General features: G+C 36.9%; 1 long non-coding RNA gene and 1 pseudogene across 1 annotated transcript in view; both read right to left on the minus strand.

Moving 5' to 3' along the window:
* LOC123838110 (uncharacterized) overlaps positions 1-16,522 on the minus strand; it is a 270,249-nt gene that overhangs the window by 224,429 nt on the left and 29,298 nt on the right. The window lies entirely within an intron of this gene.
* LOC123838094 (protein cornichon homolog 1-like) lies at positions 2,698-3,422 on the minus strand (annotated as a pseudogene).

Here is a 16,522-nt window from a genome sequence, read left to right on the forward strand (position 1 = left end):
TCTTTCCCCTGTCTCTCTTCCTTTATAGCCTTCTGTTCCTGTACTTATTTCTATTATAGATTTTAAAACAATTTTTCATTGTCTTTTTCCTCAGCATATAATCTTTTAGGGCAGAGGCTCTAGCTAATCTATATTTTTTCCACAGTGCATGTATGGCACATAGTAGACATTAAATATGTAGATAGAAAAAGTGTATAATCAATAAACATTACTTCCACTTTATGCTAAAAACAAAATGTTAATATATGCTGTAGTTCACATCTCAGTATAACATTACCTGATTTAAAATATTATTCAGGCAATTCATTTAATACACACAAGACAAACTATCATATTCTATACTTAAATTTCCATTATTTTTTTAGGCTTGATAGACACACCTTTTTTTATTGAAGTATGGTTGACATACAAAGTTATGTTTGTTTCAGGCATACACCATAGTGAATCAACAATTCTACACATTACACCGTGTTTCCCATGGTGAGTGTAGCTACCATCTGTCACCATACAACTTTATTACAATACTAGTGATTATATTCCTTATGTTGTACTTTTCATCAGTGAAACTGGAAGTTTCGTTCTTCTTTATTTTAATTTTTCTAAAGATTTCATTTATTTACTTGAAAGAGAAAGAGCACAAGCGAGTGGTGGGCGGGGGGACAAGCAGACTTCCCACTGAGCAGGGAGCCCGGGATGTGGGGTTCGATCCCAGAACCCTGAGATCATGAACTGAGTCAAAGTCAGATGCTTAACCAACTGAGCCACCCAGGCGCCCCTAGAGGTTTATATCTCTTCTTTATTTAATTTTTTTTAAAAATTCCATTTATTTACCTGAGAGAGAGAAAGAGAGAGAGCACAAGCAGGGGGAGTGGGGGAGGAACAAGCAGGACTCCCCACTGAGCAGGGAGCCTGGACATGGAGCTCAATCACAGGACCCTGAGATCATGAACTGAGCCAGTCAGATACTTAACTGACTGAACCACCCAGGAGCCCCTAGAAGTTTATATCTGTTAATTCCCTTCATTCTCCATGTCCCTCTCCTCTAGCAACCATCAGTTTGTTCTGTTTTTATGCGATTGTGTCTGTTCTTTGTTTCCTTTTGTTTACTCATCTGTTTTGTTTTTTAGATTCTACATTTAAGTGAAATTATATGGCATTTATCTTTCTCTGAGTTATTTCACTTAGCATGATACCCTCTAGGTCCATCCATGTGGTCACAAATGGCAAGATTTCATTCTCTTTATGGCTGAGTAATATTCCATGGTATCTATATACCACATTTTCTTTATCCAATCATCTGTTGATGGACGCTAAGTTTGCTTTCATATCTTAGCTATTATAAATAATGCTGCAATAAACATAGGGATTAACATATCTTTTCAAATTAATTTTTGTTTTCTTTGGGTAAATACGCAGCTGTGAAGTTATTGGATCATATGGTATTTGTATTTTTAATTTTTTGAGGAACCTCCATACTACTTTCCATAATGGTTGCACTGATTTACATGCCCACCAGTGCATGAGGTTTCCTTTTCTCCACATCCTTGGCAACACTTGTTATTTCTTGGATAGACACTTATCTTGAAGGAGATATTGACTTCACTAAACACTTAAAATATTTTTAACAATTAAGTTCTACATTAAAATGTTTGGAAACAGCTTTAATTTTGTTGGAATTGATCTGTATATACCTTGGGGAAGTGAGGTATAAATTGCAATCTTCAAGCCAGTATTTCTAGTCGCTCAGGTGAAACTTTCCATATACACATACCTGCTTTATAAGTATTATAAAATGTTTCCACTTAGAATATAAAACACTATATGTTGTGTAGAGCACTACAAAACAAAGTTGCTCTCATTTTTTTTTAATTTCAGAGTTTTATTGTATTGCACTAAAGAAACAGCAGGATGCTTATACAATGTTCTCATTCAGTTTTGAAAATCTAAAGTACTTGTAAATTTTTGAAAATATCTTACCACCATATTAGAACAATAAATATAATAATCAGTTTCTTAATAAGTAATGTCTTGCACATAAAAACACATTTGAAATGGCTTTAAATGCATTCTTAAATCCAGCATATATTTTTGTGTCATGTTCACTTATGCTTAAGAATTAAAGCAAGTATATTACTCTGATGGAAATATGTGAAATTTCTCATTCCTGTAATACAGAGGGATAATATTCAAGTGGAAGAGAAAAAAAAATTCCACTTTTCTTACACTTTTAAATGGATCCATATATAATCATTGACATGATAGATGAGGAAACCCACAAAGTTTCCCACAGGTCAAGTACGTGTTTTCAGAACTTGAATCACCCAATATCTACAGCTAACTTACAATTAGATGGCATTTCAATAAAATCAAAATGATCCTGACAAGTTCTTACAAAGAAAAACTTCCAATGGACCAAGGACAGTCAATAATTAATGCAATCATTCAGAGGATTATGGTCGTTCCCTAAGGAGTGCGAGTTCAAACCTGTCAACACCAGAGGTAATCATTTTGCATTATTTTATATGTAATTCCATTTAAATTCTTTGTTCCAGGCTAACATAGGAAAACAGTCTTTCCATAAGCAAAATATGTGGAAACATTTAAAAACTGAATCATTTTTTAAAGTAACTGATCAAATTCCAAAGGCTACTCTTGGAAAGAAGATCTTGTTGAATAGAATCCCTTCCTTTGGAAGCTCTAAGAGCTCACCAAAGCATGGATCATACTGCTTAAGTAGTAAAAAAAAAAAAAAAAAAAAATGCTAGAAGATAAAAGGGTAATTTGCACCATCCTTCTTTCTGACAATATGCTAGAATATCCGCATTCATGATGGCCATGGGGTCATGATGTCCTGGTGTACTCATGGCTGGCCAATTCAAATACCTGCAAATACAATATGCCAAAGGGGACATATTGAGACCCAGTATAAGGCACTCTGCTGCACAAAGAAACATGACACAGATGAAAACAGATGAGGGGTACCTGGGTGGCTCAGTCAGTTAAGTGTCTGTCTTCAGCTCAGGTCATGATCCTGGAGTCCTGGGATCGAGCCCCGCATCGGGCTCCCTGCTCAGCGGGAAGCCTGCTTCTCCCTCTGCCTGCCATTCCCCCTGGTTGTGCTCTCTCTCTCTCTCGCTCTCTCTCTCTCTCTCTCAAATAAATAAATAAATAAAATCTTTAAAAAAGAAAAGAAAAGAAAACATGGATGAGGTATTCTGAAAGTACAAGAGGATTCAGGGTATTACACTGGTCTCAGGGGTTCTTGTAATCAGTCTTCAACTCATCAAATCCTATAACATGCTGGCAGGCCAGGAATATGAGGGCGGTGGTGAGCAGCATCACCAGCATGTTGCAGAAGACCCCGGATGTAAAAAGCACAGGCCCTGCAAGAGGAGAGGCAAGCAGTGCTGGTTCTGGATAAAATCATTCCCTTCTCCCAGGCCACAGCAGCGACTGCCATGCCGCCTCGGCTCCTGCCCTCCCAACAGGCCGGAACACCAGCCCAGGTGGGCAATGAGACTAGGCGTGAAAAATGAGATGACTGGAGAATATACAAAAATCACACCTTTCGTATAAGTACTTCAGAGAGAAGAGATTGCAAGGCAACCAAGAAAATGGAGTTCCCAAATGAAAAATGGATACTCGAAAATTTGGCAGAACATGGGTGGAAGGGATGGGCACTGCACGTTATGAAAGAAGAAATCAGCTAAAAATTGAACAAATTTGGGGCTAAACTGAAAACTGCCACTAGCTAAGATACCTAGATATAAGGGAAATTTACACTCCCTTGCATGTTCTTTTCCCTGAGCATTTATTAGTGCTTATTAAAAAGATTAAGGGTAAGGCAAGAGAAGAGAGGTGTTGGTGTTGTTGATGAAATAGTGGTGATTGCTGCTGGAATTCAAGAAAAGGAAACCTGCCTACTTTCTAATGCAAAAATCTTAAACCTTGGAGGAAAGCAACAAACTCTCTTGCCCCTAGGCCATAGTCAAAGACCACTTTTTCTTTTTAAAGATTTCTTTAATTTATTTATTTGAAAGAGAGAGCAGAGTGTGCAGGAATACCCAGGCGGGTGAGGGGAGAGCAGAGGGAGAGGGAGAAGCAGGCTGAGCTGGGCTGATCCCAGGACGCTGGGATCATGACCTGAGTCAAAGGCATACGCTTAGCAGACTGAGCCACCCAGACGCCCCAAGCCACTTTTTCTATAGAAGAGCAGAAGCAAAACTGCTTCTGTAGCAGGACATATCTCACTCCACTGACTGAAAGGCCAAGAAACTCTCTTGGGTCAAGGATAAAACAGTAATAATGAGCAGTGATTTACCACCACTGAAGGAGGGGGAGAGGAAACTCTCCTGCCTAAAACGGACCAGAAATACAGTGTAGAGTTTGCCTCCCATGGGGTGGGGAGGGTTACTGAGTCTAGATTTTGACAAAAGAAACCCCTTCTCTACCATTGGAGTAAGTTTAGCAGCTACCAACAAACAACAGCCATCCACTTCTGGGAGAAGTGCAAGAGTGTGTAAAGAACTGTGAAGGATCTGAGATTCACTCTACTAGCAAGTAAACGTGTTAACTTGTTAGTTTCCTGGATGCTGACAGAAGCTGTGAGACACTGCGTCAGACCAAAGACCTTTATTATTCCTGTCACAGCAAGTAGTATATGTTTCATATGCTTATAATATTAGTATTATTATTTACTACTTAGCTCTTTATTCTGTCTCCCATCTTCTAGAATGTGGTCTCCAAGAGAATAATTACTTTACAGCCTTGCTCATTTCTGTATCCTTAGTAGCTTGAAAAGCTCCTGATAAATAGCTGGGTATAATACATCTTCATTGAATTAATAGCTGTATAGACTCTTGACTTTCATAATGTGTCAACACACACTAGTGTTGGAAGAAGCCCCTTGAAGAAGAGGTATGTGGTCAAGTGCCTTTGGTTAACACTTCTGCTTGGAAGTTCATAATGCCCATCAGTGTATCAAAGGCTCTAAGAAGACCTACAAGTAAAGAGGCTTGCTAGACTTTGCTTAACCCAGGAGTTTTCAGTTTATTTTATCACATAAAGTAGGCAAAGGACTGAGTTGGAGTTTTGAGAAAGGAAGTCTCTGACTTAGAAATTTCATAACAGAGTTTACTATGAAAAAAGCATAAATGTCCAGCAAAGCATAAGAGGAGTTGCCAGGCCTGAAGATACTCTCTGAAGACGATTTTTCAAGCCAGGTAAGTAGCTGTGCTGTTCTGCCTATACAGGATAAGTTCTGAAAAGGTATATTAACTCAGCAGGACCCTACAGATTTTATTATACCCCTACTGCATCACCCATAAAGTCCAGTTTAACTACTTTCTATGGTTTCTAAAACTGCCTTTAGCAATTGACATTTCTTGGATCTGAAAGGAATATTCAGGTTGCAAGTAACATCCTTAATGACACCAACCAGGTGACCCACGACATATATTGATGAGCAGACACAGCACCTGTTGAATCCCCTGATCGCTGTATTAGGCTGAATGTAACTGCTTCCAGGCTGTGGCTATGTACCATCCATAATATACACTGTCTCAAAGGGAAACAGTGTAGCATGCCTGCCCTGGGCCTACTCCATTGGGAAAACTGGGTGAATGTACATGGGTGTGCATTCAATGTAAGCATGTGTTTGTAAGTTGTGTGTGAGAGTGTGTGTAAAACAGTGTGTGTGTGAGAGAGAGAGAGGATATTTCAAAGAATTAAAGTTTCGTGAAAAATATGGGAACTCTAAAGTAGGTTAGGTGATCCAAGTACATGTGGGGGTTCTCTGATTTTGGCTGAATTTCCTCGATTCAATAAAGTTACTAGCAAAATTGAAAAGTAAAACTGAATTTGAGCAAATGCTTTATTTTTATTTATTTTTATTTTTTTATTTTTTTTAAAGATTTTATTTATTTATTTGAGAGAGAATGAGAGAGAGCACATGAGAGGGAGGAGGGTCAGAAGGAGAAGCAGACTCCCCGCCGAGCAGGGAGTCCGATGCGGGACTCGATCCCGGGACTCCAGGATCATGACCTGAGCCGAAGGCAGTCGCTTAACCAACTGAGCCACCCAGGCGCCCTATTTTTATTTTATTTTTTTGCTTTACTCTTCACTTGATTATTTGGCCATCCTGCGACCATAGTTAATGCCAGCAAATCATTTATCACGCCACACCAACCTAGAGGTAAAATTTCAGTTACTCTTTTTAATATTCAAGTATTTGAAGATTTGAATTTTTAATTTGAATATTTAATATTCAAAAATTCAAAATATTTCCCACTGTGTTTTATTCAATTCTCCTTTTGACAATAAAATTTTAAGACTTACATAAAGTTCCTCTCATTGAAACCTAGAAGTGGAGGTGGGGGGGTGGCCTTCCTTCACCATTTCTGAATTGGGATAAATTCCTCCCTCTCCCTGGCAAAAAAAAAAAAAAAAAGTCCATTTCTCTCTAGACTGAAATTTATGCCTTTCTGATCTTGAGGACATAGCATCCAGCTGAATGTTCATTCTGGTTCATCTGATGTAGATGCAGAGCTAGAAAGAGTTGAGGAGTTATTCACACAACTCTTCAAGTTATTCTGCTTAAAAGAGGTGTTGAGATGACCTAGTTCACTGCACAGTACACCAGGAAAACTTGAAGGGGTTCATTTCAAATCGAGCAGACAATGGCGTTCCAGGCATAGTTCATCTTTGTGTCTTGCTGACAGATCCAAACAAAGCTGAATACTATTTCAAAGATCGAGCTTACTTTGAAGAAGGCAAAAAAAGACTTAGACTACCCCCACTTGCGTCAAGTTTCACAGATTTTTTTGAAGTTGTCATGCTTCCTTGTGGATCATTATAAATATTCAGAAAACTTGCCAATTCTTTTTCTACGGGAAAAAAAAAAAAGATTCTGCCTCTAATCTCGGCACATTTACTCATTTAAATTATTCAGTAAACAAAGGTTGAGGAGACTTCAGTTAAAATAGGAATGAGTCAGTCAACTGATGAAAAATAAAAGCAGGAAAAAAGTATCCAGTTTGTACCAACCTAACAATGTCCACTTCAAATGCGTTTTGTGTTTTATGCACTGAAAAACCTATAGGTTTGTATACTGAATAATAATCATTTCATAAATTCATGTGAATTTTAAACAAAATCAACGTATGACATACATACAGAAAAGTACTATGGTTGTATACATTTTCTCCAAGTAAACATGGTCATGTAAATATCATTCCTCCAACCAAGAATAGCACATTACCAACACCACAGAAATCATTCCTATTATCCCTCTGTCGAGAGTATAGTTCAGCTACTCCCTGGTATTGCTGCATTGTTCTGCATCCATTTTGGGTGGCTAAGCAGCCTGCAGTCACGAGTACATCTAAGTTCCTGGTATGACCTCCAACAGCCCTGTGAGCGGTCTCCTCTGCCTCCCGATGCCTTCCCCTTATGTGCCCACTAGATAAGACCCCTATAGGGCTTACCAAAACCCATTCTTTTGAGTTGAACCGACCAATATGGCCTTAGCTTGGGAACCCCAAAGCACTCCACTCATAGACCCTAAAAAAGGCATGTGTCCCTATTCCCAATTCTCTCTCTGTCTACACTCTGCCTAAACCTCTCTCTGTGGCCCCTTAAATTCCTACAGAACCCTTGAAAAATAAGCTTCTCTATTTCAATTTCTCTTGTGGTCTGTAGTCACCATCTGGCACAATTAACAAGTGTTCATTTGACAAATTCATAAGATCTACTCACACTGGCACCCTCTTTCCAAAAGATCACTATTATGCTCATGTTTAACAACCCATAGATTAACTTTGCCAGGTTTTAAACTTTATATAAATGGAGTAATTCAGTACATAATCTTTTTTTTATTTTTTTATTTTTTATTTTTTTTTATTTATTTTTTTTATTTGAGACAGAGAGAATGAGAGACAGAGAGCATGAGAGGGAGGAGGGTCAGAGGGAGAAGCAGACTCCCTGCCGAGCAGGGAGCCCGATGCGGGACTCGATCCCGGGACTCCAGGATCATGACCTGAGCCGAAGGCAGTCGCTTAACCAACTGAGCCACCCAGGCGCCCCTGTAATCTTTTTTTTTAGTACATAATCTTATGTGTTTGACTTTTCACTGAATATTATGTTGGAGATTCTTTCATGTTGATGTGAGCTTTATTAGCATATTTGTTTCATTGTCATATGGTATTCCATCGTAGAAATATACCAAAAACTACTTATCTACCCTACCTTTAAACAACATTTGGATTGTTTTCAGTTTGGGGCTACTATATTATTAACACCTTGTAGATGTCTTTCAGTACTCATTTGTAGGTATTTCTATTAATTATGTACTTGTGATCGAAATTGTTGGATTATAGGTTATGCCTACATTCAGTTTAGTTGGTACCATCATAGTTTTTCAAAATTTATAGTACCACCAGCAATGTAAAAAAGTTCAAGCTACTCTTCATCCTTGCTGTCATTTGGTATTGTTAGTCTTGCTAACTCTTGCCATTTTGGTGAGTATGTATCGGAATTCCAGTGATTAATAATGAGCTTGCAGATAGATAGATACATACATACATACATACATACACAGATGATAGAAAGTCAACATTTAGGTGTCCTCTTTTTTGAAATGGCTATACAAGTCTCCAGTCCATTTTTATATGGTGTTGCCTACTTTTTCTTATAAATTTATTATTCAAGATATTTTCTGCATGCCAGAATTTCACACTTTTATTTGATAAATATTTACCCCTCATCCCTGAGCTTGCCTTTTTAAATCTCTTATTGGTGAGTTTATGAGAGTTTGATAATTCTTGTTGGAAAGCTATGTAAAATTGTTAAGTAAGAACCCACAATTACTTCTCCCTCACCAAATAATTCTTCAGGTAAGAGTTTCACTCATTGCCCCTTGAGGACAACACATTAGAAGAGACATTCTTTAGATTATAATTTATGAACCCTTGCATTAAGAGGTTATTGCTTTCCTGTTTTCCTTGACTTCTTATAAGAGCAGGACTTCTTCAATGCCCTGATTTCACCAGAGCTGTTGGAGAAATCTGTTTGCTCCTGATCAATGGGTTATGGAGGTGGTAGTGGTGGGGCAATGGTATGTAGGTAATAATGTGGTTTTCCTAGTATAATGTTTTACTTATTGATTAAACATATTTATTAAGTATATATCATATGTCAGTGACAATTTTATATTTCTTTGAAAAGACTGAGTTTAACCATGAGTCAACAATATAAATCTGAATTGGTCCTCTTGTCTCTTCTGCTATAAAATTCCTACTAGTCCTGCAGTTGCTAGCTGAAAGTTTGCTTGAAGCTATATACTTCATTAGTGTAAATTCTAACATTCCTGAATCTTGAAACCTAAGCTTTTCTGTTGAATATTTTTTGTATAGTACCCATAATTCCCACGTGTTGGTACTGATCTTAAAACTTCTATATTCTAATACCAAAAGTCAGTTAATCCATGACCTCTGAAATTAACACAGGTTGAAAGAATTTTACTAGCCATGATTTATGGACACTGATAGTACATTAGAGCAACTGATTCAAGATGGTTCATTTCTATTTTTTCCCCATAGTTTTCTAATCGAGGTAGATATAATGGAAAGCCCACTGGGTAAATGAACAAGATCAATGTTGTCAGTCAATATGCCTGGATCTTTGACTGATAGAAATGAAGTATGATACATGATCTGGAGGCAATCTTGATTTTTAAAAATCTTATTTTTGAGAAAAAGTATTGCAAGCTATGCATATAGGTACAAATGACATTCACATTTGGTATATAAACTATCCCATATAAACTCACAGGACAGGACAAAATAAAAATTGTTTTATGGGACAATTTCAAGTCACAAAGAACCTTTATTTACAGAAAAATCTCTACATTGATTTCTTACTGGAATATTTATGGCTTCTGAGTCACTATGAGCTAAGTATATAAAACATAGTGGAGAAATTATCCATGAGAAAAATAAATGCTATTATCCTTTATTTTGAAGCTTCAAATAATCATGTATAAGCATCAGCCTGTAGCCTAACATAAAGTGACCTTTAGTGGTAAAGCTCTTATTCTGATGGAGTTCCTACTGAATGATAAATTTCTAACTATAGTGGGTGGGCATACATACCATCATATTTGTAAATTAGCAGATGACGAGGCCTACTCAAATACAAATTAAAGTTTACTTCTGGTCTTTAAAAAATGAACTCAGTTTGATAAACTTCTATTAAGTTGAAAAATAAGACTTTTTTTTAAAGATTTTTTTTTAAATTTATTTATTTGACAGAGAGAGACACAGCGAGAAAGGGAACACAAGCAGGGGGAGTGGGAGAGGGAGAAGCAGGCTTCCTGCCGAGCAGGGAGCTCGATGCGGGGCTGGATGTGGGGCTTGATGAGGGGCTCCACCTCAGGACCTTGGGACCATGACCTGAGCCGAAGGCAGATGCTTAATGACTGAGCCATCCAGGCGCCCCAAAAGAAGACTTTTCTAAAAGGAGTCAACTTTTTTAGAATTAACTGAAAAATTACTCTTTTCTTTAGTCTCTATTCAAAATAATGCTATTTATTTCTCAACCAAAGTAATTTCATTTAGAGTTAAATTCTGCCCTCAATAATTTATGTATAATATTTAATAGATGTGTGTTAAAATATTTTAGTAACATGTTTAAGACTTATCTTAACATATTAAAATATTTAATTTTCACAATAAAACATGATTGCCTTGTATAATCTAATGCTTTTTTATAGAATCCTCTCCATCAACTCTCTTGGCTGTAATAATTTTATGTTGATGTTTTTAACTAAATTCTGTCTGCATTCAGAATGCTACTAGCTGTGCCATATTTTAAGCAGCAAAGGAAGAAACAACTTTTTCTATATTTTTATTTTTCTGTCAAATCACGCTTAAAATTTGTAGAACTCATTTAAACATCACTTATGATTTCCACTTGGCAACCATACTTTGTGTTGCAGGATTATGATTAGCTAAACATGCTATTACAAAATAACCGGAGTCGGGCCCCTGGGTGGCTCAGTCGTTAAGTGTCTGCCTTTGGCTGAGGTCATGATCCCAGGGTCCTGGGATGGAGTCCTGCATCGGGTTCCCTGAGGGAGCCTGTTTCTCCCTCTCCCACTCCCCCTGCTTGTATTCCCTCTCTCGCTGTCTCTTTCTCTGTCAAATAAATAAATAAAATCTTAAAAAAAAAAAAACACCTGGAGTTATGAAGCATATACAAAACTTACATGAGGCTGTAATTATAATCATATTAATAAACTCAATGGATTTGTTGATGTATTAGTCACATGTGTGCCTCTTTTGGAAAGAGAAACAGAAGTGACAATGGACTCTGAAACACAAACTGAGGATTCTAGAGGGGAGGGGGGTGGGAGGATGGGTTAGCCTGGTGATGGGTATTAAGGAGGGCACATTCTGCATGGAGCACTGGGTGATATACGCAAACAATGAATCGTGGAATGCTACATCAAAAACTAATGATGTGATGTATGGTGATTAACATAGCATAATAATAAAAAAATAACAATTTAAAAAAGGAAACAGAAGTTACTAAAAGAGATAAGCAACATTATATGACAAAGTAAGTAAGTAGTAGAGATATTAAATGCCTTATCAACTTAGCTTCAACTTCTAAGTACGCTCTAAGGTATATATTTAGGCTACAGGTGGTCTATTGAACTGCTTTCCTACCCAGAAAATGGTCATCACAAAGTTTTCCTACATTGCTGAGACTCATACAACCAATAGTTGCTATAGAAGGAAAGTATCCAGGGAGAGTCTGATTGTTCAGATATCTTTAGAAAGGTAATAACTACATTATTAATTTATTCTTAAAATTATTTTTTGAAAAGTTTGGACTTTCAAATTTTATAATATGGTTTTCTGTTGTCCAGGGCTCAGATTTGATTTTACCTTTCTTACAAAGTAAAAAAGTTAGCTAATTTTAGCTTATAACTGTTTCACAGATGCTGACAGAAAGCCCGAGATTCCTGGTTGAGAGATGAAGGGCCATATGACTCAAAGAACAACAAATAGCATGAACATCAGAACATACACATCAATGTCTCCTGCCTCCCAAGTCCCAGAAGATGACAAAGGGACCCAAATAGAAGCTGTGTGTGTTGTAGGTTTGTATAGAAGCTGAGACACTCTAAGCTCAGGGAAGCCACTGTTTTTATAGAAAGCAGTAAGCACACCTGTTCTTTGTCCCAGAAAAGAGACACTATCTCATCCCCCGATTGCTCACTGCAAATGCAATCAAAAATACATCTACCGTATGATAGAGTAAGTCTATTCCTAGGGACATAACCAGTAAAATTGAAAACAATTGTCCTTAAAAATACTTGTTCAAGAATATCCTTGGCATATTATTCAAAATAGCTATAAACACGCCTTCACCTCAGGTCAGCAGGGACCCAAACTGAGAGTCTCCCCCTCAAATTCCACCCCTTGTACTCAAATTTGCGCACAAAAGTGGACATAATTGTAACAGAAGAATAAAATACCCCAAATGGTGACACTAATTCTGTGGAATATGTAATGGATAAAAGGAGTGTGCTGGGCTGGAAACAATACATACAGCATGATTCCAGTTACCAAAAGAAAAAAATCCAAACCTGGCCTTTTATTGACATATGAGTTTGAAAATGGGTGGGGGTAGGGGCTGGTCAGGACACCTGCCTCTGGGGAGAGTAAGCTGGGGGAAGGATGAAGGAGGCCTTTCCTTTTACATACCCTTTCTCTATATCTTTTCAGGTTTCTAAGACAAAAACAAAATTAAGCAAGCAAACAAACAGATCAAAACAATGACAGAAAAGGAGAGAGACACAAATTATTAATAACCGCAATAAAAGACTGGTTATCACTGCAGACCCTGCAGGTGTTAAAAGATAACAAGAGAACATTATGAACAACTTCTTGCAAAGGAATTAAACAATTCAGAGAATAATGGGCCAATTTTTGAAAGTTACAGGCTACCAATATTTACCGTAGATGAAATAGATAATTTGAATATTCTATAACTATTAAGGAAGTATGAATTTATTGTCTAAAATCTTCTGGAATAAAAAATCTCTAGGCCCCAGTGGTTTCCCTGGCAAATTATTTCAAACCATTGAAAAAGAAACAACATCAATTCTATACAATCTCTTCAGGAAAATAGAAGAGGAGAGAATATTTTCCAACTCATTTAACAAGGCTACTATGATCCTGATAACATAATGAGACATTTACAAAGCATATAAAAGGGAAACTACAGAACAATATTCTTCACGAACACAGATGCAAAAATCTATAACAAAATATTAGCAAATCAAATCAAACATATTAAAAAGAGTAATTCACTACAACCAAATAATGTTTATTCCAGAAATGCAAAGCTGGTCCAATATCCAAAAATTAGTCAATGTTGTCACCTTATTAGTAGTCAAGAGAGAGGAAAAAATTATATCAGTTTGTTGCAGACAACATATTTGAAAATATGAGTATTCTTTCATGCTAAAAAAAAATTGTCAAGCCAGGAATAGATGAGAAAGAAATTTCCTCAACCTGATTAAGGAAATCTATAGAAAACATAGAGGCTACATCATAATTACAGTGAAAAACTGAAAACTTTCTTGATGAAGAACAAGACAAGGATTTCTTATAACTTTCATTTAACCTTTACCAGAGGTTCTAACCAGTGCAATAAATCAAGAAAAAAGAATAAAATACAGACGGGTTGGAAAGGCAGAAATAAAACTGCCCAGTTCGGGCGCCTGGGTGGCTCAGATTGTTAAGCGTCTGCCTTCGGCTCAGGTCATGATCCCAGGGTCCTGGGATCGAGCCCCGCATTGGGCTCTCTGCTCTTTGGGAGCCTGCTTCTCCCTCTGCCTCTATCTCTCTGTCTCTCATGAATAAATAAATAAAATCTTAAAAAAAAAAAAAAAACTGCCCAGTTCACAGATGCTGTAACTGTCTATGTAAAATTTTCAAGGATTCTGGAAAACAAAGCAAAACCTCCTAAAACTACTAAGTCAGTTTATCAAAGGTCTTAGCATACAAGAGTAACACACAAAAATCAAGTGTTTGTGTATTTTTGCAATGTATAGTTGGAAACAAAAGAATCTAAATACGTCATTTAAAATAGCTCCAAAAATGAAATACTTAGATATAAATCTAAAAAATATTACTGTAGAGGTTTTATTATTGATATGGACAAGCTGATTCCAGAATTTATGTAGAATAGCAAGGAAACTACAATTGCTAAAGCAATTTTGTAAAACAATAATCAACACAGTTGGAGAAATCATACTACCTATCTTTTCAATTAATTTTATAAAGAGAAATGTAAAGGAAAAATGATTTCAAAATACAACTCTGCCCTCATTATGCATACAACAAAATGGATATTGTGTGTAGTTTTATTTTTTTAAACTATCTTATTTTTTTTAAGATTTTTTTTTTTCTTTGAGAGAGAATGAGACGGAACATGGGCTGCGGGGAGGGGCAGAGGGACAAGCAGATTCCTCACTGAGTGGAGAATCTGACTCAGGACTCCATCCCAGGACCCTGAGATCATGACCTGAGACGCCAGGCGCCCCTTTGTGTAGTTTTAATAACATTTAAATGATCTCCACTTTACTAGTTTAGCATTTGTTAAGAATGTAAATTGGCTACCTGCATTAGAATGGGGAAGTTGAAGAAGACTACATATACCTAATTCTTTTTTCTTTTTTAAAGATTTTTATTTATTTATTTGACAGAGAGAGACACAGTGAGAGAGGGAACACAAGCTGGGGGAGTGGGAGAGGAAGAAGTAGGCTTCCCGCGGAGCAGGGAGCACGCACAATGTGGGGCTCGATTCCAGGACCCAGGGATCATGACCTGAGCGGAAGGCAGACGCCTAATGACTGAGCCACCCAGGCACCCCTACATACCTAATTCTTATAGAAAATTCTAACAATTTTCATTATGACCATACTCAGTTTTGGGAATTGATTTAATAAATTTTGTATTCATATTAATATGATTACCTGACTACAATTATTCTGAGATGATATACATTTTGTTGGAGGTAAATAGGCATTAATTCAATGGCTGTGCTACTTATCCCATCAAAAAAGTAAAAAAAAAAGTGAGGATGAGGAAGTTTGCATTTGTGTAGACTGAAAAAAAAGGTTTTTTAGGGCCAAACCTGAGAGAGATTTCTGATTCCCAAGCCAGAAGTCTTATCTTTGCATTTTGATGGCTTCCCATAAATGTGAATGATTTCTGTTCTTTATTCACTGCATTCATCGTGAGCAATAAGATGGAGTTTCAGGAAGCAGGGGTATAAATCTTCAGCCAATCATGGTGTTGAGCATTAATCCTAAAATGTTCTAAATGATGCGATGTGATGTAAATAAGTCAGATAAAAAGCAAGCCTAACTAAATCAATTTTCAGGATCTGAAGTTGTATCAACCATATTATTTCCCAGAATATATTTCAGGAGACTTAATACATCATGATGATTGTGGCTTCACAATGTTCTGATTGTGTCACATCCATCCCGATTGTTGACTGAGAAGATAGAGTTGAAAATAACTGTGATGAATAGAATTTCTGTTCACAGATTTAAACATATGTTTTGGTGCATGAGTTTATTGACAGAGACGAGGCTCATAATGTAGTGTGATAGAGTTCTGGTCTGCTTTTCTCCTTCTTACTCTCAATAATTTCATATCCACGGATTTTTTTTTACAATTCAAGATCAGATTTTAAAATAGTAATACTCAAAATACTACAAAGCAAAGCAGCGAGATGTTTATTGGGCATCTCTAATAAGAAATCACTCAAATATCTTGGTGTTTTGGGGCTCCTGGGTGGCTCAGTCTAAGTGTCTGACTCTTGATTTCGACTCAGGTCATGATCTCAGGGTGGTGAGACGGAGCACTGCGTCAGGTTCCGTGCTGGACATGGAGCCTGCTTAAGATTCTCTCTCCCTCTCCCTCTGCCCCTCCCCCATCGCACATACACTCTCTCTTAAAAAAAAATCTTGGTGTTTTATTTTCATAACAAATATGTGACTACCACTTGGAAACAGCTACTTTGTTGTTAGAGAAACACAGTGGGGACTTTGTTTCAAGAGACTAAATATTAATATTGGGCATATGTTGCTATGAAACTTTGACTAGCAACTTTCATCTTTGTTTGGAGAATATTTCCCATGGTACCTGGACTTTCAGATCTTTACACCTTTAAAAACATTGTCTTTTGTTTAATCTCCTGCCTCTTAATTATTTTTGTTTCATGGTGTTCTACACATGTAGCTGAAATTGCACATGGAAGTTTTACTCTGCTATCAAAAATTTTCATATCCTACTGACCATCTAAAGACATGAATCCTTGTCATAATACAGACTTCATGATTTTATGGATGTCTTCCTGTATACTTTGAGACAATTCTTATTGCATCTAGTAAATCCTAGATAATTGCCTCAAAATGCTGCCACAAGAAAATTTGTAT

Source organism: Mirounga angustirostris, unplaced genomic scaffold (genome assembly GCF_029215605.1).
Source record: "Mirounga angustirostris isolate CCGP_5_RB_7025 unplaced genomic scaffold, mMirAng1.0.hap1 SCAF_5, whole genome shotgun sequence".
Taxonomy (NCBI): Eukaryota; Metazoa; Chordata; class Mammalia; order Carnivora; family Phocidae; genus Mirounga; species Mirounga angustirostris.